The sequence below is a fragment of the Tursiops truncatus genome, chromosome 17 (genome assembly GCF_011762595.2).
Source record: "Tursiops truncatus isolate mTurTru1 chromosome 17, mTurTru1.mat.Y, whole genome shotgun sequence".
NCBI lineage: Eukaryota > Metazoa > Chordata > Mammalia > Artiodactyla > Delphinidae > Tursiops > Tursiops truncatus.
The window spans coordinates 46,331,381-46,355,577 of NC_047050.1; the positions used below are offsets into that span (position 1 = coordinate 46,331,381).

Sequence of the window (24,197 nt, forward strand, 5' to 3'; positions counted from 1 at the left end):
TATGTCATAGATTGTTTTGTCTATGTTTTCCTCTAAGAGTTTGATAGTTTTGGCCTTACATTTAGGTCTTTAATCCATTTTGAGCTTATTTTTGTGTATGGTGTTAGGGAGTGATCTAATCTCATACTTTTACATGTACCTGTCCAGTTTTCCCAGCACCACTTATTGAAGAGGCTGTCTTTCTCCACTGTACATTCCTGCCTCCTTTATCAAAGATTAGGTGACCACATGTGCGTGTGTTTATCTATAGGCTCTCTATCCTGTTCCATTGATCTATCTTTTTGTTTTTGTGCCAGCACCATACTGTCTTGATTACTGTAGCTTTGTAGCATAGTCTGAAGTCAGGGACCCTGATTCCTCCAGGTCCGTTTTTCGTTCTCAAGATTGCTTTGGCTGTTCGGGGTCTTTTGTGTTTCCATACAAATTGTGAAATTTTTTTTCTAGTTCTGTGAAAAATACCAGTGGTAGTTTGATAGGGATTGCACTGAATCTGTAGATTGCTTTGGGTAGTAGAGTCATTTTCACAATGTTGATTCTTCCAATCCAAGAACATGGTATATCTCTCCATCTATTTGTGTTATCTTTAATTTCTTTAAACAGTGTCTTATAATTTTCTGCATACAGGTCTTTTGTCTCCTTAGGTAGGTTTTTTCCTAGATATTTTATTCTTTTTTTTGTATTGGTAAATGGGAGTGTTTTCCTGATTTCACTTTCAGATTTTTCATCATTAGTGTCTAGGAATGCCAGAGATTTCTGTGCATTAATTTTGTATCCTGCTACTTTACCAAATTCATTGATTAGCTCTAGTAGTTTTCTGGTAGCATCTTTAGGATTCTCTGTGTATAGTATCATGTCATCTGCAAACAGTGACAGCTTTACTTCTTCTTTTCCAATTTGGATTCCTTTTATCTCCTTTTCTTCCCTGATTGCTGTGGCTAAAACTTCCAAAACTATGTTGAATAAGAGTGGTGAGAGTGGGCAACCTTGTCTTGTTCCTGATCTTAGTGGAAATGCTTTCAGTTTTTCACCATTGAGGACAATGTTGGCTGTGGGTTTGTCATATACTGCCTTTATTATGTTGAGGAAAGTTCCCTCTGTGCCTACTTTCTGGAGGGTTTTTATCATAAATGGGTGTTGAATTTTGTCAAAAGCTTTCTCTGCATCTATTGAGATGATCATATGGTTTTTCTCCTTCAGTTTGTTAATATGGTGTATCACGTTGATTGGTTTGCGTATATGGAAGAATCGTTACATTCCTGGAATAAACCCCACTTGATCATGGTGTATGATCCTTTTAATGTTCTGTTGGATTCTGTTTGCTAGTATTGTTTTGAGGATTTTTGCATCTATGTTCATCAGTGATATTGGCCTGTAGTTTTCTTTCTTTGTGACATCCTTGTCTGGTTTTGGTATCAAGGTGATGGTGGCCTCGTAGAATGAGTTTGGGAGTGTTCCTCCCCCTGCTATACTTTGGAAGAGGTTGAGAAGGATAGGTGTTAGCTCTTTTCTAAATGTTTGATAGAATTCGCCCGTGAAGACATCTGGTCCTGGGCTTTTGTTTGTTGGAAGATTTTTAATCACAGTTTCAATTTCAGTGCTTGTGATTGGTCTGTTCATATTTTCTGTTTCTTCCTGATTCAGTCTTGGCAGGTTGTGTATTTCTAAGAATTTGTCCATTTCTTCCAGGTTGTCCATTTTATTGGCATAGAGTGGCTTGTAGTAATCTCTCATGATGTTTTGTATTTCTGCAGTGTCAGTTGTTACTTCTCCTTTTTCATTTCTAAATCTATTGATTTGAATCTTCTCCCTTTTTTTCTTAATGAGTCTGGCTAATGGTTTATCAATTTTGTTTATCTTCTCAAAGAACCAGCTTTTAGTTTTATTGATCTTTGCTATCGTTTCCTTCATTTCTTGTTCATTTATTTCTGATCTGATTTTTATGATTTCTTTCCTTCTGCTAAGTTTGGGGATTTTTTTGTTCTTCTTTCTCTAATTGCTTTAGGTGCAAGGTTAGGTTGTTTATTCGAGATGTTTCCTGTCTCTTAAGGTAGGTTGTATTGCTATAATCTTCCCTCTTAGAACTGCTTTTGCTGCATCCCATCGATTTTGGGTCGTCGTGTCTCCATTGTCATTTGTTTCTAGGTATTTTTTTATTTCCTCTTTGATTTCTTCAGTGATCACTTCGTTATTAAGTAGTGTATTGTTTAGCCTCCATGTGTTTGTATTTTTTACAGGTCTCTTCCTATAATTGATATCTAGTCTCATAGCATTGTGGTCGTAAAAGATACTTGACACAATTTCAATTTTCTTAAATTTACCAAGGCTTGATTTGTGACCCAAGATATGATCTATCCTGGAGAATGGTCCATGAGCACTTGAGAAAAATATGTATTCTGTTGTTTTTGAATGGAATATCCTATAAATATCAATTAAGTCCATCTTGTTTAATGTATCATTTAAAGCTTGTGTTTCCTTATTTATTTTCATTTTGGATGATCTGTCCATTGGTGAAAGTGGGGTGTTAAAGTCCCCTACTATGAATGTGTTACTGTCTATTTCCCCTCTTATGGTTGTTAGTATTTGCCTTATGTATTGAGGTGCTCCTATGTTGGGTGCATAAACATTTACAATTGTTATATCTTCTTCTTGGATCGATCCCTTGATCATTATGTAGTGTCCTTCTTTGTCTCTTCTAATATTCTTTATTTTAACGTCTATTTTTCTGATATGAGAATTGCTACTCCAGCTTTCTTTTGGTTTCCATTTGCATGAAATATCTTTTTCCATCCCCTTACTTTCAGTCTCTAGGTCTGAAGTGGGTCTCTTGTAGACAGCAAATATATGGGTCTTGTTTTTGTATCCATTCAACTAATCTGTGTCTTTTGGTGGGAGCATTTAGTCCATTTACATTTAAGGTAATTATCCATTTGTATGTTCCTATTCCCATTTTCTTAATTGTTTTGGGTTTGTTATTGTAGGTCTTTTCCTTCTCTTGTGTTTCTTGCCTAGAGAAGTTCCTTTAGCAGTTGTTGTAAAGCTGGTTTGGTGGTGCTGAACTCTCGCAGCTTTTGGTTCTCTGTAAAGGTTTTAATTTCTCCATCAAATCTAAATGAGATCCTTGCTGGATAGAGTAATTTTGGTTGCAGGTTTTTCTCCTTCATCACTGTAAATATGTCCTGCCAGTCCCTTCTGGCTTGCAGAGTTTCTGCTGAAAGATCAGCTGTTAACCTTATGAGGATTCCCTTGTGTGTCATTTGTTGTTTTTCCCTTGCTGCTTTTAATATGCTTTCTTTGTATTTAATTTTTGATAGTTTCATTAATATGTGTCTTGGCGTGTTTCTCCTTGGATTTATCCGGTTTGGGACTCTCTGTGCTTCCTGAACTTGATTAACTATCTCCTTTCCCATATTAGGGAAGTTTTCAACTATAATCTCTTCAAGTATTTTCTCAGTCCCTGTCTTTTTCTCTTCTTCTTCTGGAACCCCTATAATTTGAATGTTGGTGCATTTAATGTTGTCCCAGAGGTCTCTGAGACTGTCCTCAGTTCTTTCCATTGTTTTTTCTTTATTCTGCTCTGCAGTAGTTATTTCCACTATTTTATCTTCCAGGTCACTTATCCGTTCTTCTGCCTCAGTTATTCTGCTATTGATCCCATCTAGAGTATTTTTAATTTCATTTATTGTGTTGTTCATTTTTGTTTGTTTCATCTTTAGTTCTTCTAGGTCCTTGTTAAATGTTTCTTGCATTTTGTCTATTCTATTTCCAAGATTTTGGATCATCTTTACTATTAGTATTCTGAATTCTTTTTCAGGTAGACTGCCTATTTCCTCTTCATTTGTTAGGTCTGCTGGGTTTTTATCTTGCTCCTTCATCTGCTGTGTGTTTTTCTGTCTTCTCATTTTGCTTATCTTACTGTGTTTGGGGTCTCCTTTTTGCAGGCTGCAGGTTCGTAGTTGCCGTTGTTTAGGGTATCTGTCCCCAGTGCTAAGGTTGGTTCAGTGGGTTGTGTAAGCTTCCTGGTGGAGGGGACTAGTGCCTGTGTTCTTTTGGATGAGGTTGGATCTTGTCTTTCTGGTGGGCAGGTCCACGTTTGGTGGTGTGTTTTGGGGTGTCTGTGGACTTATTATGTTTTTAGGCAGCCTCTCTGCTAATAGGTGGGGTTGTGTTCCTGTCTTGCTTGTTGTTTGGCATAGGATGTCCAGCACTGTAGCTTGCTGGTCGTTGAGTGAAGCTGGGTGCTGGTGTTGAGATGGAGATCTCTGGGAGATATTCGCCATTTGATATTATGTGGAGCTGGGAGGTCTCTTGTGGACCAGTGTCCTGCAGTTGGCTCTCCCACGTCAGAGGCACAGCACTGACTCCTGGCTGCAGCACCAAGAGCCTTTCATCCACCCGGCTCAGAATAAAAGGGAGAAAAAGTAGAAAGAAAGAATTAGTAGAAGTAGAAAGAAAGAAAGAAGGAAAGAAAGAAAGAAGGGAGGGAGGAAGGAAGGAAGGAGGGGAGGAAGGAAAAAAGAAAGAAAGAAGATCAAGTAAAATAAAATAAAGTATGATAAAATATAATAAAGTTATTAAAATAAAAAATAATTATTAAGAGAAAGAAAAAAATTAAAAAGAAAACAAAACAAAAAAAAATGGACAGATAGAACCCTAGGACAAATGGTGGAAGCAAAGCTATACAGAGAAAATCTCACACATAAGCATACACATACACACTCACAAAAAGAGGAAAAGGGGAAAAAATCATAAATCTTGCTCTCAAAGTCCACTTCCTCAATTTGGGATGATTCGTTGTCTATTCATGTATTCCACAGATGCAGAGTACATCAAGTTGATTGTGGAGCTTTAATCCGCTGATGCTGCTGGGAGAGATTTCCCTTTTTCTTCTTTGTTCTCACAGCCTTGGATTTGGCCCCGCCTCTGCGTGTAGGTCGCTGGAGGGCATCTGTTCCTCGCTCAGACAGGACGGGGTTAAAGGAGCCGCTGACTCGGGGGCTCTAGGTCACTCAGGCCGCGGGGGAGGGAGGGGTGCGGATGCGGGGCGAGCCTGCGGCGGCAGAGGCCGGCGTGACGTTACACCAGCCTGAGGCGCGCCGTGCGTTCTCCCGGGTGAGTTGTTCCTGGATCACGGGACCCTGGCAGTGGCGGGCTGCACAGGCTCCCCGGAAGGGGGTTGCGGATAGTAACCTGTGCTCACACACAGGCTTCTTGGTGGCGGCAGCGGCAGCCTTAGCGTCTCATGCCGGTTTCTGGGGTCCGTGCTTTTAGCCGCGGCTCACGCCCGCCTTTGGAGCTCCTTTAAGCAGCGCTCTTAATCCCCTCTCGCGCACCAGGAGACAAAGAGGGAAGAAAAAGTCTCTTGCCTCTTCAGCAGGTCCAGACTTTTTGCCGCCAACCCCAGTTCTCTCCCAGCGCTCCAACAGAAGCCGGAGCCTCAGGGCCAGCCCCGCCCACCCCGGCAGGTGAGCAGACAAGCCTCTCGGGCTGGTGAGTGCTGGTTGGCACCGATCCTCTGTGTGGCAATCTCTCCCCGCTGTGCCCTCCGCATCCCTCTTGCTGTGCTCTCCTCCGCGGCTCCGAAGCTTGCCCCCCTCCGCCACCCGCAGTCTCTACCCGCGAAGGGGCTTCCTAGTGTGTGGAAATCTTTCCTCCTTCACAGCTCACTCCCACTGGTGCCGGTCTCGTCCCTATCCTTTTGTCTCTGTTTATTCTTTTTTCTTTTGCCCTACCCAGGTACGTGGGGGGGTTTCTTGCCTTTTGGGAGGTCTGAGGTCTTCTGCCAGCGTTCAATAGGTGTTCTGTAGGAGTTGTTCCACGTGTAGATGTATTTCTGGTGTATCTGTGGGGAGGAAGGTGATCTCCGCGTCTTACTCTTCTGCCATCTTCCCAGAAGCTCTGAAATAGTCCTTTTTTAAACTTATTTTTACATAGGAATATATTGATCTTTGTATGTTCACAGCCACCTTTCTAAATTATATTGTTTATTAGAGTTTTTCAGTTGTTTCTTTTGAGTTTTAACAGTACAAAACCATATGACTTGAAAATAATTATTTACCTCCTCCTTTCTCATTTCTTTCTTTTTTAATTGTATTAACCAGAGCCTTCAAAACAATTTGAAATAAAAATATATTCACATATGTAATTAGAGTAATCTATATAAGTTGTCATTTTGTTGTTTTTTAAAATTTACAATTGTATAATTACTTTCAAGTTCTCCCCCTGCACTCACTGCCCCTGTGCAAACATGTTTTCCATTTCCAGTGCAGAGTTTTTCCAGTTTTGTTTAGAGGTTTCTTGATGTACCAGTTTGCTACTTCATGGTCTTCTAAGGGTTATAAACCATCCAACTCTCTTTCTTGTCTTTTGCTAAGTTTTGGCCAGCTCCAATTCTACGGACAGTCACTGAGACGTGTTTGTTGTAAGAATTTTGGGTCACTTACTGAGGAAGTGGTTCAGATGGGGTGGGGTGTATGGAGATAAAAAGGCAGATTTTTGTTTTTAACCTGATGTAAAATTCATACAAAGGCCAAGGAGGACACTGAAAAGAAATCATAAAATATTTTTCTTATTGATTTTGTCTTTATTTAGGATTTTTTTCTTCATCTATTGATATCTTCACATGATTTTTCTCCTTGAATCTGTTATGTGGTAAATTAAAATTCTTGGTTTTCATAAGTATCTTTGCATCCTTAGGGTAAAATTCACTTGGTTATGATATAATATTTAAAAAAAATATTTGGATTTTATTTGCTAGTAGTTTGTTAAGGATTTCTCTGTTTATGTTCGTGAAGGATATTGGTGTGTAATCTTCTGTTCTTCTCTGTTCTTTTCTGGTTTTGGTTTTAAGATTATGATGATTTCATAAAATGAATGGTTTTATTTCTCCTCTATTTCTCTGAAAGAGTTTGTATTATTTCTTCCTTAAGTGTATGATAGAATTCACCAGTGAGGCTGACTGAGTATAGAGTTCTCTGTGCAGAATTTCTAAAATTATATGTTCGATTTTTTAAAAGACATATAAAGCCATTCAGATTATTTCTTGTATGTTTCTGTTAAGTTTTGTTTTTGAGGGAATTTGTCCATTTTATCTAAGTTGTTGAATTTATTGCCTTTAAGCTGTTTGTTATAACCTCTTGTTAACCATTAATGTTGATATGATCTGTAGAGATGTCCCTTTTTCATGCTTGGTAGTGATAATTGGTGTTTTCTTTCTCTCTGTTTCTGTCTGTCTCCACAATCAGCCATGTAGTGGTGAATCAATTTTGGTTTTACTTATTAATTTTTTGTGTTGTTTTGTTTATTTTTTATTCAGTTCTTTTCTATTCTTATCTTCATTATTTCCTTTTTTCTACTTGCTTTGGGTTTATTTTGTTTCTTTTTCTATGATTTTAAAGTAGAATCATACCTTATTAATTTTATTCTGTTCTTTTCTAACATAGGCATTTAAAACTATAAATTTCTGACTAAGAACTGCTTTAGCACATACATTTTGATATGTGTGCTTACATTTTGTCATCAGGTAAAATATTAAAATTTCTTTCCTTACTGATTTTTTAATTTGATCTGTAGGTTATTTTAAAATATGTTGCTTTATTTCCAAGTATTTGGGTACTTCTTAGATATCTTACTGAGTTCTAGTTTTGTGCCATTGCAGTCAGAGAACACCTCTGTGAGGTTCTGATCCTTTAGGATTTACTGAGACAACATGTGTTGTTCCTTGGTGAATGCTCCATGTGTACTGGAGAAGAATGTGATTTCAGAGGACCTCAATCTATGGGCACCTTGTAGCCATTGTTGATCGTATAGCTCTCAAGCAGTTAAATTTCTTTTTCCAAGTTTTATTGTAAAATTTCTGTCCTGGCATCAACTTTCTTGATAATTTCTGGGTTTGTGTGTTCCTGGATCATGCTACAAATTACAAAGCTATGTGAAGTGCAGGACAACTTTTTCAATTCTCAAGAGAGACTTTCTTGTTAGTCCATCGTATAAGCAGAGATATACTTCCTTGTGCAGTAGCTTCCTAATTATTCTCTGCTTCCTTTCTCCAACCCAGTCTCTATACATCTGCTTGGGTGATCTTTTTCAAAAATGCAACCAGATTATGTCATTCTTCTGCTTAAGTGCTTTCTCACACAGCTTCTTTCTGGGGCCTGCAGGGAAGGTGATTTGTGATCTGGCTTCTATCTCTTTAACATCATCTCCTACTGTTCTCCCCCTCATTGCATTTTATCCCAGGCATTTCTGTCCCTGAAGCCACAAAGCTCTTTCCTACCTATAGACATTTACATATGTTGTTTCTTCTACATGGAATACATTTCACCAGCTTTTCACATGGAAGGCTTATCTCATCTTTGGTATCAGTTCACCTGTCATCACTTCAGAGAGGCCTTCTCTGACCTATGCTTTGTAGGGTATTATTCCCATTCAATACCACTTTCTGTCTATCATATCACTCTATTAATTTTCTCCAAAGCACACATGTATAGTTACCTTGTTTATTTTTTCCTACTTTATTTAATTTACTTATTTATTAACATCTTTATTGGAGTATAATTGCTTTATAATGATGTGTTAGTTTCTGCTTTATAACAAAGTGAATCAGCTATACATATACATATATCCCCTTATCTCCTCCCTCTTGCGTCTCCCTCCCACCCTGCCTTTCCGACCCCTCTAGGTGGTCACAAAGCAGCGAGCTGATCTCCCTGTGCTATGCGGCTGCTTCCCACTAGCTATCTGTTTTACATTTGGTAGTGTATATATGTCCATGCCACTTTCTCACTTCGTCCCAGCTTACCCTTCCCCCTCCCCGTGTCCTCAAGTCCATTCTCTATGTCTGCGTCTTTATTCCTGTCCTGCCCCTAGGTTCTTCAGAACCATTTTTTTTTTCTTTTTAGATTCCATATATATGTGTTAGCATACGGTATTTGTTTTTCTCTTTCTGACTTACTTCACTGTGTATGACAGACTCTAGGTCCATCCACCTCACCACAAATAACTCAATTTTGTTTCTTTTTATGGCTGAGCAATATTCCATTGTATATATGTGCCACATCTTCTTTATCCATTCATCTGTCGACGGACACTTAGGTTGCTTCCACGTCCTGGCTATTGTAAATAGAGCTGCAATGAACATTGTGAATTATGGTTTTTTTTGAATTATGGTTTTCTCAGGGTATATGCCCAGTAGTGGGATTGCTGGGTCGTATGGTAGTTCTATTTGTAGTTTTTTAAGTTACCTTGCTTATATGTTCATTTACTTGTCTGTCTCCCCCACTAGACTGTAAGCCCCATGAGAAAAGAACTTGTCTGTTTCTTTATCACTGTGTCTCTAATAAGCAGCATAGGGCTTGGCACATAGTAGGGAGTATTCAATAACTTTGTGAATCTATGAATTATTAAGTGATTGGATGAAAGAGATATTTCCTGATATCTCTAAATTTTCCCTGCCCTCAATCCAAAATGAGCAGATGAAATAATAAAAAAGACATAAAATTAGATAATTATTTTATTATTTTTAAGAAATAACAGCATCATAAAGCCAATTGAAGTGGAAAGATTTTAAATTTCAATTACTTTGATTTAAGCTCCAGTATTATTTCAAATTTTAAAAAGTGATCAGGCATAACAAGTGAGCCTAGGTGAAACTGGGTGCATCAGTCCTGGTGATTCTTCTTCTGTTAATACCAGTTTTCTAATTTTTGGTTCAGTCATCATTCCAAGCAATTTTTAAAATCTGTGTTTCAGGGACTGGTAGTCTCTAGGAACAAAATATACTACTTACCTTAAGTGTAATCATAGATTAGGTCTTTTAAGTGCTATAGTCATGTATCTTAGAGTCTGTTCCACTTTTGAGGGTTGTACTTTTTATATTGCATAGAGGAACTGAACTGAAGCAGTCATAGATGAGAAAGGTATGTTCTGGTCTGCAGCCCTCGAGTACTTCATTGCAAGAGACTCTGGATCCAGACTTCCTGCAAGCCCACCAGAGTGTAATCAACTTGGGAGCTGACCAAATTCGAACTCTAAGAATAGCTCTGCATTAGCTCTAGCCAGCCACAGAGTAACTGAACTGGGCTTTCAGTGAATAGGCAGTGATCCCTCAGGGACTTGTGTCTGCTAGGGAGGATGAGCATTGGTAGCTGGCTTAACATTTTGTCCAGAATTTATTTTTAGGTATTTATCAGAAGAGAATTTGCTGAGTTGTTTGTGTGTGCCTTTTAAAAATGCCAGCGCGTTATGGCTCTTGGAATTGAGGGTACACTTATTTAGTTGAAGATGGCACCAAGTGAGGCTAGTGTTAACCTAATAGTATACAGAACTTATTGTGATGTTGAAAAAGCAGGGAAGTGGCCAATTAAAAGTTAGATAATGTTCACTAGGAATGCACCAAAAGTAGCCCATACAAGAGCCAGACAGAGTCCAAGAACCACTGATTTGATTAAATATATTTAGTTTGAGGAGAGGACAGGGTCAAGAGGAAGCTAATAATTGCTAATGGGATTTAGCTGTAATGGTTAATAAGACCTTTCATCAATAGGATTTTTTTCCCGGTTCTGTCCCTCTTTTTAACAAAACTTTTTTTTTTTAATGTAGTAAAATACAAAAACAAAATTTACCATCTTAACCATTTCAAAATGTACAGTTCAGTGGTATTAAACACACTCATAATGTTGTACAACCATAGGCATCGTTCATCTCTATAACTCCTTTTACCTTTTAAAACTGTAATTCTGTATGTATTAAACAATAACTACCCTCCACCCCCCACCCCAGCCCTTGGAAACCACAATTCTACTTTCTGTCTCTGATTTTGACTTCTCTAAGTAACTCACGTAAGTGGAATCATACAGTATTTGTCTTTTTGTGACTGGCTTATCTCACTTAGCATAATGTCATCAAGGTTCATCCATGTTATAGCATATGTCAGAAGTTCCTTCCTTTTTAAGGCTGAATAATATTCACTTGTATGTATATACCACATTTTGCTTATCCACTCATTTGTTAATGGACCCTTGAGTTGTGTCCACATTTTAGCTATTGTAAGTAAGGCTGCTATGAACATGAGTGTACAAATATCTCCTCAAGGCCTTGCTTTCAATTCTTTTGGGTATATACCCAAAAGTGGAATTGCTGGATCATCTGATAATTCTATTTTTAATTTTTGTAGGAAATGTCATACTGTTTTTCACAGTGACTGTACCATTTTACATTTCTACCAACAGTGTACTAAGCTTCCAGTTCCTCCACATCCTTGTCAACACTTGTCATTTTCTGTTTTGTTGATAGTAGCCATCCTAATGAGTGTGAATGGTATCATACAATAGTTATGATTTACATTTCCCTAATGATTAATGAGGCTGAGCATGTTTTCATGTGCTTCTTGGATATTTATATATCTTCTTTGGAGAAATGTCTATTCAAGTCCTTTCCCCATTTTGAATTGTTTTTTTTTGTTGTTGTTGTTGTTGAGTTTTAGGAGTTCTCTACATATTCTGGATGTTAATCACTTATCAGATATATGATTTGCAAACATTTTCTCCCATTCTGTGGGCTCCCTTTTTACTCTGTTTTTTGATGGACAAAATTTTAAATTTTAATGAAGTTGCACTTGTGTTTTTTTTCTTTCATAGCTTGTCTTTTGATGTCATATCCAAAAATCATAGTCAAATCCAATGCTGTACAGGTTTGTCCTATGTTATCTTCTAAGAATTTTATAGTTTTAGGTCTAGCATTTAGGTCTTTGATTTTTAGTAAATTTTTGCATGTGGTATTGAGTAAGGATCCAACTTCATTCTTTGCATATGGATATCTAATATTCTCAGAACTATTTGTTGAAAAAACTGTACTTCCCCCATGGAATGGTCTTGGCACCCTTGTCCAGAACCATTTGGCTATATATGTAAAGTATTATTTCTGGGCTCTCTCTTCTATTCCATTTGTCCATGTCTGTCTTTATGCCAGTATTGTACTGTTTGACTACATATTGTGCTTTGTAGTAATTTTTGAAATCAGGAAGTATGAGTCCTCCAGTTTAGTTTTTTTTTCAAGATTGTTCTGGCTATTTAGGGTCCCTTGAGATTCTGTATAAATTTTAGGAAGGGTTTTTGTATTTCTGCAAAAAATGTCATCAGGATATTGTTAGGAATTGCATTGACTCTGTAGGTCTCTTTGGGTAGTATTGGGATTTTTAAAATTAACATCTTTATTGGAGTATAATTGCTTTACAATGTTGTGTTAGTTTCTGCTGTATAACAAAGTGAATCAGCTATATGTATACATATATCCCCATATCCCCTCCCTCTTGTGCCTCGCTCCCACCCTCCCTATCCCACCCCTCTAGGTGGTCACAAAGCACCAAGCTGATCTCCCTGTGTTATGCAGCTGCTTCCCACTAGCTATCTATTTTACATTTGGAAGTATATATATGTCAGTGTTACTCTCTCACTTCGTCCCTGCTTCCCTTCCCCCCCTCACCTGTGTCCTCAAGTCCATTCTCTACATCTGCATCTTTATTCCTATCCTGCCCCTAGGTTCATCAGACTTTTTTTTTTTTTTAGATTCCATATATATATGTTAGCATATGGTATTTGTTTTTCTCTTTCTGACTTACTTCACTCTGTATGACAGACTCTAGGTCCATCCACCTCACTAAAATAACTCAATTTCATTTCTTTTTTATGGCTCAGTAATATTCCATTGTATATATACGCCACATCTTCTTTATCTATTCATCTGTCGATGAACACTTAGGTTGCTTCCATGTCCTGGCTGTTGTAAATAGTGCTGCAATGAACATTGTGGTACATCTCTCTTTTTGAATTATGGTTTTCTCAGGGTATGCCCACTAGTGGGATTGCTGGGTCATATGGTAATTCTATTTTTAGTTTTTAAAGGAAACTCCATAGTGTTCTCCATAGTGGCTGTATCAATTTACATTCCCACCAACAGTGCAAGAGGGTTCCCTTTACTCCACACCCTCTCTGGTATTAATTGTTTGTAGATTTTATGATGATGGCCATTCTGACCCATGTAAGGTGATACCTCATTGTAGTTTTGATTTGCATTTCTCTAATGATTAGTGATGTTGACCATCCTTTCATGTGTTTGTTGGCAATCTATATATCTTCTTTGGAGAAATGTCTATTTAGGTCTGCTGCCCATTTTTAGGTTGGGTGTTTGTTTTTTTGAAATTGAGCTGCATGAGCTGCTTGTGTATTTTGGAGATTAATCCTTTGTCAGTTGCTTCACTGGCAAATATTTTCTCCCATAATGTGGGTTGTCTTTTCATCTTGTTTATGGTTTCCTTTGCTGTGCAAAAGCTTTTAAGTTTCATTAGGTCCCATTTGTTTATTTTTATTTTTATTTCCATTTCTTTAGGAGGTGGGTCAAAAAGGATCTTGTTGTGATTTATGTCGTAGAGTGTTCTGCCTATGTTTTCCTCTAAGAGTTTTATAGTGTCTGGCCTTACATTTAGGTCTTTAATCCATTTTGAGTTTATTTTAGTGTATGGTTTTAGAAAGTGTTCTAATTTCATTCTCTTATATGTAGCTGTCCAGTTTTCCCAGCACCACTTATTGAAGAGGCTGTCTTTTCTCCATTGTATGTTATTGCCTCCTTTGTCAAAGACAAGGTGACCATATGTGGGGGTTTATCTTGGGCTTTCTATCCTGTTCCATTGATCTATGTTTTTGTGCCATACTGTCTTGATTGCTATGCCTTTGTTGTATAGTCTGAAGTTCAGGAGCCTGATTCCTCCAGCTCCGTTTTTCTGTTTTTGTGGTACGCGGGCCTCTCCCTGTTGTGGCCTCTCCCGTTGTGGAGCACAGGCTCTGGACGCGCAGGCTCAGCGGCCATGGCTCACGGGCCCAGCCGCTCCGCGGCATGTGGGATCTTCCCAGACCGGGGCATGAACCCGTGTCCCCTGCATCGGCAGGCGGACTCTCAACCATTGCGCCACCAGGGAAGCCCAAGATTTTCTGTTTCTCTGTTATTTCTTTGTTTTGTTAGGTATATTTTTTGGGATTTGTCTGTTTTATCTAGGTTGTCCAATTTGTTGACATACAATTATTCATTTTACTCTCTCATAATCATATTTATTTCTGTAGAATCAGTAACGTCCCTTCTTTCATTTATGATTTTAATAATTGGAGTTTTCTCTCTTTTTAAAGAGACACAAATCTCTTTAATGTTTCTGTTCCTTTTTACACATTATTTTCTCTGTCTAGAGTCTCCTTCTCTATTTTGTCCATTTAACAAACTCACACAGATTCTTCCAAATCCAGCCTAGATATTTCTTCTTTCTTAAACCCTAATAGGATTTATCAGTCTTTGCTCAGTATCTTATGAATGTTATTACCATCCTTATCAGGTTGTACTCTAATTTATTCATTTACCTATATATCTCGCCTGTTGTTTTCCTGAGGGCAAAGATTGAATTTTGTTAATTTCTTTATCCTAAGCATTTAATACAATTACTAACAGATAGGCGATACTTACACAGTTGATATTCAAATTATTTTAAATCAGCAGGTCCTTTGACATGAACCAATCAGAATATATAACTGACTAGTCAGAATAGACAATGGCTATTATTCCATACTTTCATATACTGTCTGGGTATTAGTCCTGGCTGCTTAGTCAGTGCCTCTAGAGTGAATGAAATGGGCAAGAGCTTTTTTCCTTTTCCCCCCTTTTTAGGTAGTGATTGTTGTCCCTCCCGTATAATTAAAAGATATTCTTACTCTTCCCTAATACTGTTTTAAAATTAATAGAAAAGAAGAAGCTGAGAGAAAGAATTTTCTTTACTTCTATGGAAAACATTTTAATTTCTCAATTTCTTACTTTTCTTTGTATATACTTACTTTTTAATAAATTATTGTGCTCTGTAGGAGCTGTGAGGGAAAGAGGTTTAATGTTTTCATCCTTATTTTAACTCAAATGTAATTAAAGTCATCTCATACAATTAAGAAACAGAATAAATACACAACTGACTCATTATGCCCAATAGATAGCCAACTCTTGAGGTGAAAGCCTGGCCTCACTTGAGCTTGAGACTTTTCTTAGAACTGGGATATGTCAAGAATGAAAGGTGATGTGAGGAAGCTATGTTATTTTCTGGTTTATCCATAAACTTATGACTTCATCTCTGCATTAAACATTACCACCAAAATTCATTTCATATGGATGCAATTTGATTTTTTATGTCTTTTTATGGCAACAAATTCTTGCTTAGTAGAGGCAATTTAGAATTATTGATAAAAAATGAAAATTTAAGTGTATTCTGTATTATATTAAAAATAGTATTAATACCAAATCTACTTTTTCAAATTGCATACCACATGTACCTCTGAAAAGATAAAAAAGGATAGTCTTGAAAAACTATCTCTAAAGCAAAATTACGTATATTGAATCATTTTCGAGTGGTTTTCATTAAAAATGAAAGATGTATTTCCATTCTTAGAGTTCCTAAATACTGTAGCTATTGTAGTCAATACTACCACAGCCTTCTTGTTTATATTAACATGGTTGCTGTACTTGTGTGCCAGTTGGTAAGCATTGACAGGTGAGCATCAGAGAAGCAAATTTTTTTAATTGAGAACTTTTTGCTATGTATTTAAAATATATTCCATGAATTTTAAATTCCCAAACAGTATGCAGATATTCCTTAATAGAAAGAATAGATTGAATTTTCTTGCATTTAATGATTCTGAAATATGCAATATATCAACAACACTTATTTAGAAGCTACAAATGACCAGATACTGTGCCCAGGGATTATACAACTGGATAAGACACAGTCTTTCTTTTTCATGAGCTCAATTATCTGCATTTTTAAAAAAATCTAGAAGACAGAGCCTCAAATGGATTAAGTAATTTGCCCAGAGTTCCCCAACTAAGACAAGTGTCAGATCTAGGATGATTTATCTCAGGAGTTCCCTAATGCTTATCCTTTGATTGGTTTTATCAGAATTATCTTGGGAAGCTTTAAAAAAAATTACACATTTCCACACACACTGGACTGACCAAATTAGACTAGCTAAGGGTGATCCCCAGGATGTTTATTTTTATGATATTTCTCAGATGATTCTAATGCATAGTCAAGATTAGACAACACTGATTTATCTGACTCTAAAGATCATACCTTTTAAAACTTGAAGCACTGCCTTTCTTTCAGTATTAATACACTCAGAAATCAGTATGTCATGAATCCTAGATTTCCAAAGATAGAATATGTGTGAAGAATAAAATTGTATACAGAGAGCCTGTGGATGAAACCTCTAAGCAAGAAATGATTCATAAATATGAACTTTGTTCCTGGCCTGGAGAGCCTATTTGCTCTTTGTACCTTAACTCACAATGGCTGGGAAATGATTGAGTTAGATACTGTTTGGTTTTTTTTTTTTGGTCAAAAATGTCAAGTTTATGGGCTTCCCTGGTGGCGCAGTGGTTGAGAATCTGCCTGCTAATGCAGGGGACACGGGTTTGAGCCCTGGTCTGGGAGGATCCCACATGCCCCGGAGCAACTAGGCCCGTGAGCCACAACTACTGAGCCTGCGTGTCTGGAGCCTGTGGTCCGCAACAAGAGAGGCCGCGATAGTGAGAGCCCCGCGCACCGCGATGAAGAGTGGTCCCCGCTTGCCACAACTAGAGAAAGCCCTCGCACACAAACGAAGACCCAGCACAGCCAAAATAAATAAATAAATTAAAATTTTAAAAAAAATGTCAAGTTTACATTCTCTTTACATGTTCAGGAATATGTTTACATGAGCAGTTTACATGTTCAGGAATATGTAGCTTTTCATCTCTTTTCATAATAATCACTACTATTAGGATTGTGGGGCAGTAAAGGGAAGGAGGGGAAGAATATATATTCTTTACATACCAAGTTGGAACTCACAATTTATTGATATTTTCTTGTAGAAACAATTTTATAAGTGGTGATTAAATAGAATCTTAGTGGGTATTATTGCATAAGCCATGCTGACTTAACCTAGATTCCTGCTGGCTTCTTAGTAGTCAGCTGGTGGGGAAGGGAAGGAAGACCTCAATAGGCAAGGCCTGGGTTATAAGGGCTTGTTGTAGAGGATGGTCACCTACAGTCTACAGGACTCTGTTCAGAAAATATTGTGCATTTTAGCTCAATAGAAGATAACTATGGATTGGAGAACTTGATTAGTCTGAAGTTTGGGAGTGGAGGAGGCTGAATATTATAAGCAGTAGCTGAGACTGTAGTTCAGACATTGATCTTGAAATGTGTTTATATCAAGTCCCCAACTTAATTTTTTAAAACTTTTTACCTCATCACATATTTTTTAAGATGACATCTAACATTTTCATTGTATGTTTAATTGGTTGCAGAGTATAATTTCTAGCATATTACTAATACCGACACATCATAGTAAAACAGTTATAGCTTCTTTAAAAGTATTTTCAAAATCATGTATCAGTTTGACAGCTTCCATTATTCTTAAAAAATCAAACAATGAACAAAGTCATTTGTAACAATTGAAAGTTTTCCTTCCTTGTTTTTCCTTGAAAATGTATTTACATTCCACTTCCCTCACAATATTTTATCCCCATATATTTTTCACTAGAAATCTTTTTAAAAAATCACCTTTTTATACTTTGTTCCAATAAAAACTATATATTAAATTAAATATTTAAAATATTTCAGTGACCATAAGGCTTAAAGTTTTGAAAAATTTCTAATGAATTGAGTTTATGATAATTACCAATAGTAAATATAATAATAAACTGTCATAAAAATTATTTTAAGTTATATGTCAGCTGACCACTTATTTAGTCTATTATTAATTCACAGTTGGTTAAAATAACATTAATATAAAGTTTGATTAAAAATTATTAAATAGAAATAAAATTTACTAGAAATTTATTTCTTAATGAAATGGATGGAACTGGTTTTCTTTTAAAATAAATCCATATGTGAATATTACTTATTACAGACTGAGACAGAATGCAGCATCAATTCAATTTTTATTTCTTTTATTTTTATAGATGCAAGTACTGAAGAAATTTGTTCACATTGACGACTAGAGTACATGACAAGAAATTTGTTCACATTAATGTGAATAGAGGTTTAGTTATAATGATTCATTCAATTCTTGGAACTCTTTCCAAATTATGTGACAAAAAATCTAGCTATCTACCATCAAAAGTTATTTTGAGTTATGTAAGAACTGACCATTCATTTAGGTTTTTTCTTCAGTTTGTTCAAAGCAAGGAGTTGAAAACACCAGGCTTGCAAAATGATTTGTTACCCAGTTAGTGATTCAGTCTGTCAGTTTCTGGGAGTTATACTAAAAAGGCTTTACCAAAACTTATTAATGACTATTTATTCTTATTACTTTTTCACTTAGAGGCATCTTGTTTAAACCAGTATACTAAAAATGATTTGGAAAATGTTAATTTTAGTACCTACCAATTACAATTTACAGTGATAAATTTATTTTGCCTTTGCTTTAAATTATTTTTATAAATATCTTAGAACTGCATATTTAGCTTAGTTTATGGAAAATATGTAACATATGAGCTACTAGGTAAAGCTAGTCCTTGTCGTCAAACCAATTAGGCAAATGAAATTTTTTGAAAAATCTCACTTTATTTTTCAATTAAAAATTAATATTCTTGAATAATTTTAATGTGATTTCTTAAATGTGACAAAAGCTGTTTATGAGTAGACTACATTTACTCGTGTCACTTGAAAAAAAATTGAATGTTATATATTAATATTACAGTAATATTTCCCATTTTAATAATAGCATCTGATACTGAAATAGGGACTCAACTTTTGGCGGACAGTTTCTTTATGAATAGAAATGTTCTCAGTGAAGGGTTTAAAGTTACAGGTATTATCCATAATGCTATTTCTTGGGATTACTCACTGAATCACCTCCATTCATGGAGATCCTACGTTGCCAACTAAGCCCCAAACAGCCTGAATATTGGTATTCACAGTTTTGAAATCTCATCACCATTTGATTCCTGGGCAAGTTGCTGTGTGTTATAATTTCATCAGTTATGTTGTTTTTAGTAAAACTGGGAATGATTGGAAACATCTATAGATTAATCAGTGTGTAAGTAACATCTTCTGTCTACCACAGTTATTGTCACAATCTGCTTGCTGAAAAATGCCTCCTGAAATTTTATGACCTCTACAAAGTATGGCGGTATCTATAAAGGTTTAATAAAATTGTGCTGATGGACTTACCAGCTATCATCTTTTTAGCTATTCATTTGTGGAGCAGAATAATAACTTTTTTTTTTTTTGGTCATATGGGACCTTCTAGTTTTAACTGTGAGCAATATTAATTTGTAAAAGTTTTCCAAAGTCAGTCTTGATTTCTACTTGTAAATTTCTAATACCTTGAGTATTCTTCTTCTAACATTAACAGCTTTCTTTAAGGTTTGAATGTTTTGCAAATAAAGGATGTGTAGCAAGAGAGATGGTTTCATGCTGTTGTTTTACAATAATGTATCAAAAGCAGTCTCTCTTATGGTCTTTCTGGAGCAGTGCATTCTGTCACAGTTTGGAGTCACTTTCCCAGAAGGGGTATATATCCGAGGACATTTTCTTATATATTCTCATAACTCCCTTCTTAACTCTGAATGGATTTTAACAAATTGCAGGTTATTAAATGGCATTAGTTTATTTTTGGGTAGCATATCACAGGCTTTATAAGATATGATCTACTTTATTAGCAATTAAAATATTTTTATAAAGAACAGTGGCAATTAAAAATGATAATGTCAGTTGCTTCTTATCCTTAAATTGTATTTTTTAGTATTATTGCAATCAGAATTAGATTCTTGCTATGGCTTTTTTCAAAGTTTGTTCAGCCAGTACCGTCGTTAGTCATGGATGTATAACTAGCATCCCTAATGTTCTCTGAACACAGAAGAAAACTCTACGCATATATGCAAGTATTGGCATTAGCTGTTGACACAACTCCATTTATATCAATATCTCATCTACAAGTATATTGTTTGTATTATGAATATATGACAGGAAGTAGCCACATATTTCCTTCTTCTCAAGCTATTTGTCAGTTATCTATAATAAATAACTGCTATATTGAGAAACTAAGTTAAGAAAATCATGATTTCATGTATAATAAGACTGCTAGGTGAATTTGCTCATCTGCAGTTTCTATTCCATTGAGGTGATGCTAGTGTTGATTTGAAAATCTTCTCTTAGAATTGGTAACTCCAGATTATTGTCATGACAAAAAAACACATTACACTATAGTTTATTTACAACTTATCCAGTTAACAAGTTCATTAACAATATGACACAACTGGAGCCTCATTTCTGTCATCTCCTGTAAACAATAAGGATCTATATTTCAGATTCTTCTGGCTACTTTTATCTTGCAAACATAGACTACTTTATGCTCTAAGGAAGTATGGGAGAAAACGAAGTTTTATTTGGTCAGAGGGATCTAAAACTTCTCCATTAAGTGTAACCTTTGCTGAGGGTTTTTGATATATAATTTTTACCAACTTAAGGAAATGCCCTTTTATTCCTACTTTGATTTTCAAGGTAAAGAGATACTAGTTTTCCTAGGAGTTAATTTAGTATTCCTAGTTTTCTAAGTTACTTTAAACCATAAAATGGTATTGAATTTTATTAAATGCTTTTCTTCATTGATTGAGATAATCATATGATTTTTCTTCTTTAATCTGTTATATTGATTGCTTAACTAGATTTTCTGCTTTTGCACTATCCTTACATTCCTGGGGTTAAACTGTGGTTGATAGTGATATAACATGTTTTTTTGTTTGTTTGTTTGTCTTGGATTTTGTCATTTAAGTTTTAGTTTATGTTTTGACTCTACCTATATGTGAATGAAATTGGTCTGTGCTTTTCTTGTCTTATGTCATAATTAATTTGCTTCGTAAAATGAGTTATATGAGTTTTGTTCTTCTTTAAATTTAGTTTTGTGAAACAATTTATATAGGATATGAATTAATGGTCCTTTAAAAGTGTGGTAAAATTCACCTGTAAAATTGTAGCAATTGCTCTAGGTAACCTTCTGATAAGCCTTCAGCCCACCCCAGATGACACCTACAAATTGTTCCTGAACATACCAGTAGCTTCCTGCATCTCTCTGCCTAAGGGCATTTTATGGCCAAAGAAATAGGCTTAACATGAAGGAGAGGCATAGAAGTGCCAATGAGCTAGTAGATAATACCCAGCCTCCTTGCCTCTTAGTGGGATGATTCTAAGAGGGTTCCATCAAGACTAAGCTCCATTTGCCTCCAGAAATAATGTACTCTTTAATTGACTGTTTATTGGTTTTTTTTCCTTCCATGTTTTACTTCCCCACTCTTTCACTGTACTTCTTGGTATCATTTTTCAAGTAAACAAACTACTTTGCATTCAAATCTTTGGCTCAGGATCTGATTGTGGAGAAACCCAAAACAGGAAAAACCATTTTGGCCTGAGATTTTCTGCAGAAGTATTAAAAGTTTTTAAATTGAGCTATAATTCATATAACATAACATTCACCATTTTCAAGTGGCTTTTTGTATATTCACATGTTGTGCAACTATCACCATTACCTAATTTCAGAACATTTTCATCACCCTGAAAAGAAGCCCTGCGTCCATTAGCAATCACTCCCATCTCACTCAACACCCAGGAAACCAGTAATCTACTTTTTTTCCTCTATAGATTTGCCTATTCTGGACATTGTATATAAATGGATTTATGCAATATGTGGCCTTTTGTGTCTGGCTTCTTTCACTTAGTATGATGCCTTTAAGGTATCTGTGCTGTAGCAAGAATTAGTACTTCATTCCTCTTTATGCTTTAATAATATCCCATGGCATGGATTTATCATATGTTGTACATTTGCTCACCAACTGATGGACATCTAGGTTGTTTATACTTTTGGGGTATTATGAATAATGCTGTTAGGACCATATACTTACAAATTATGTGAACACATATTTTCAATTATCTTGGGTATTACTTAGTAATGAAATTGCTAGGTCATATGGTAATTCTATTTTTTAAGTTTTAAAGAACTGCCAAACTTTTCCACAGAGACTGTACCATTTTTTATGTGTAACATGAATGTACAAAGGTTACAATATTTCTAGACCTTCACCAGCACTTATTATTTTCTGTTTTAAAAAAACATTATATCTATTACAGAGTGTGTGAAGTTCTTTTGAGTTCATTTGCTACCACCACTGTCCACTGTAGACATGGCTGAAATCAGATGTGAACCAAGGAGTGCTAAAATAATCTGAAACATGAGACTTAGGATGGACTTCATGCAAAAAAATCTAATGTCCTAGGTCACAAACGGCTGGGGTTTGAATTCTGGCTGTATTACTTATCGGCTGGAAGACCTTTTCTATGTGACTTAACCTTTTCAATCTTCAGTTTCTTCATCCATAACTAAGGTGTAGATTAAATGAGATAACAAATATGCAAGAATTGGACGAGTGTCTAGAACATAGTGAGAACTGAGAAAGTTCTGTTCTTTGTTGTTGTTGTTAGTAGCGTCGCAATGGCAGTGGTAGTGGTTGTGGTGGTGGTGTTATTAGTAGTAGTACCAGGGTTGTGGCTAGAGCCTAGAGTTTGACTCACAGTCCAGTCTGTGCAAAGTGTGGTCTGCAGACCAGGAGAAGGAGCATCACCTGGGATGTTGTTAAAAATTCAGAATCCTTACCTCTCTGCCTCCAGGAATCAGAACCTGCATTTTACAAGTTCCCCTTGGCGATTGGAATGCACATTACAGTTTGAGAAGCATGGGTCTAGTACATCATTTTGCTATTCTCAACTTATCCGATGCAGTTCCCACAATTTTGTTTTTAATTTTTGTAACAGCTTTTTTGCAGGACAATTGTTATACAAAAAACTGCACATATTTAATGTATACAATTTGATGGCTTTGAACATATGCATACACCCGTGAAATCATCACCTCGATTGAGGTGATAAACATATCCATCACCTCCAAAACAAACAAACAAACACACACACATAATTAAATGTGATCTCTCCCTCACCCACAATAAAAACCTGAGTAGTATTCTGAAATCAGTTGGGTTAGATCAAAAGTAGGACATTGATTAAACAAGTCTGGAAACCTCTGAGGTAAGCTATACATATTTTACTTTCGTTTAAATATTTAAACAATTTTAATACATGTAAAATAATCTTAAAATACTTCGTGCATTTTGACTTTTGATTAGAAAAAATATATTTCATAATAATACTTGTATTTGGGAAATTCTTAAATGTTATTTTATTTTTTCCTTAAAGACAATTTCATGAGGTCCATGGTATTTGGATTATAGAAGTTTGCTAGGCAAACAGATTTTTTTTTTTGCGGTACGCGGGCCTCTCACTGTTGTGGCCTCTCCCGTTGCGGAGCATAGGCTCTGGACGCGCAGGCTCAGCGGCCATGGCTCACGGGCCCAGCCGCTCTGCGGCATGTGGGATCTTCCCGGACCGGGGCACGAACCCGTGTCCCCTGCATCGGCAGGCAGACTCTCAACCACTGCGCCACCAGGGAAGCCCATAGACAAACAGATTTTAAAGAAAGTAATGTATTTACATACTTATTGTTAATATATTAATTTACTCATTCATTGAACATGTCTTGGTGTTTTCTAGGTACTTGGGATATAGCAGTGAACTAAAATAGACAAACACCTCTTATCTTTCTGGGAAGTGTATTCTAATTAGGAGATGCACACAACAAATGAGATAAATAAATATTAGAAGGTTTAAGTGCCCTGGAGAAAATGAAAATCTAGATACTTAATTTTGGGTGATGTTGGAATTTTAATTTGGATGGTCTTGAAAAATGACAGTTGAGCAGCAACTTGAAAAACTTGAAAAAGATGAGGGAGCTAGCATTGCCGATATTTAGGGGAAAAGCAGTTTAGACTGAGGTAATAGCGAATACAAAGGTCCTGTGGTAGGGGCATGCTTGACATGTTGGAAGAATAGCAAGGAAGTCAGTGTGGCTGGAGCAGAACAAGTGGGTGAGAATAGTGAGACACAAAGTTAGTGAGATTGCAGAGGACCTTCTGTAAGGACTTTGGCATTTATTCTGAGCAAAATGGGGAGTATGAAAAGATTCTGACCAAAAAAGTGACATGACGTGACTTAACATTTTAAAACATTTTGAAGGTTTTGTTGTGGGATAGAT

General features: G+C 36.2%; 1 protein-coding gene across 1 annotated transcript in view; it reads left to right on the forward strand.

The window, feature by feature from the left end:
* Positions 1-24,197, forward strand: part of RIMS2 (regulating synaptic membrane exocytosis 2) — a 626,602-nt gene that overhangs the window by 218,265 nt on the left and 384,140 nt on the right. The window lies entirely within an intron of this gene.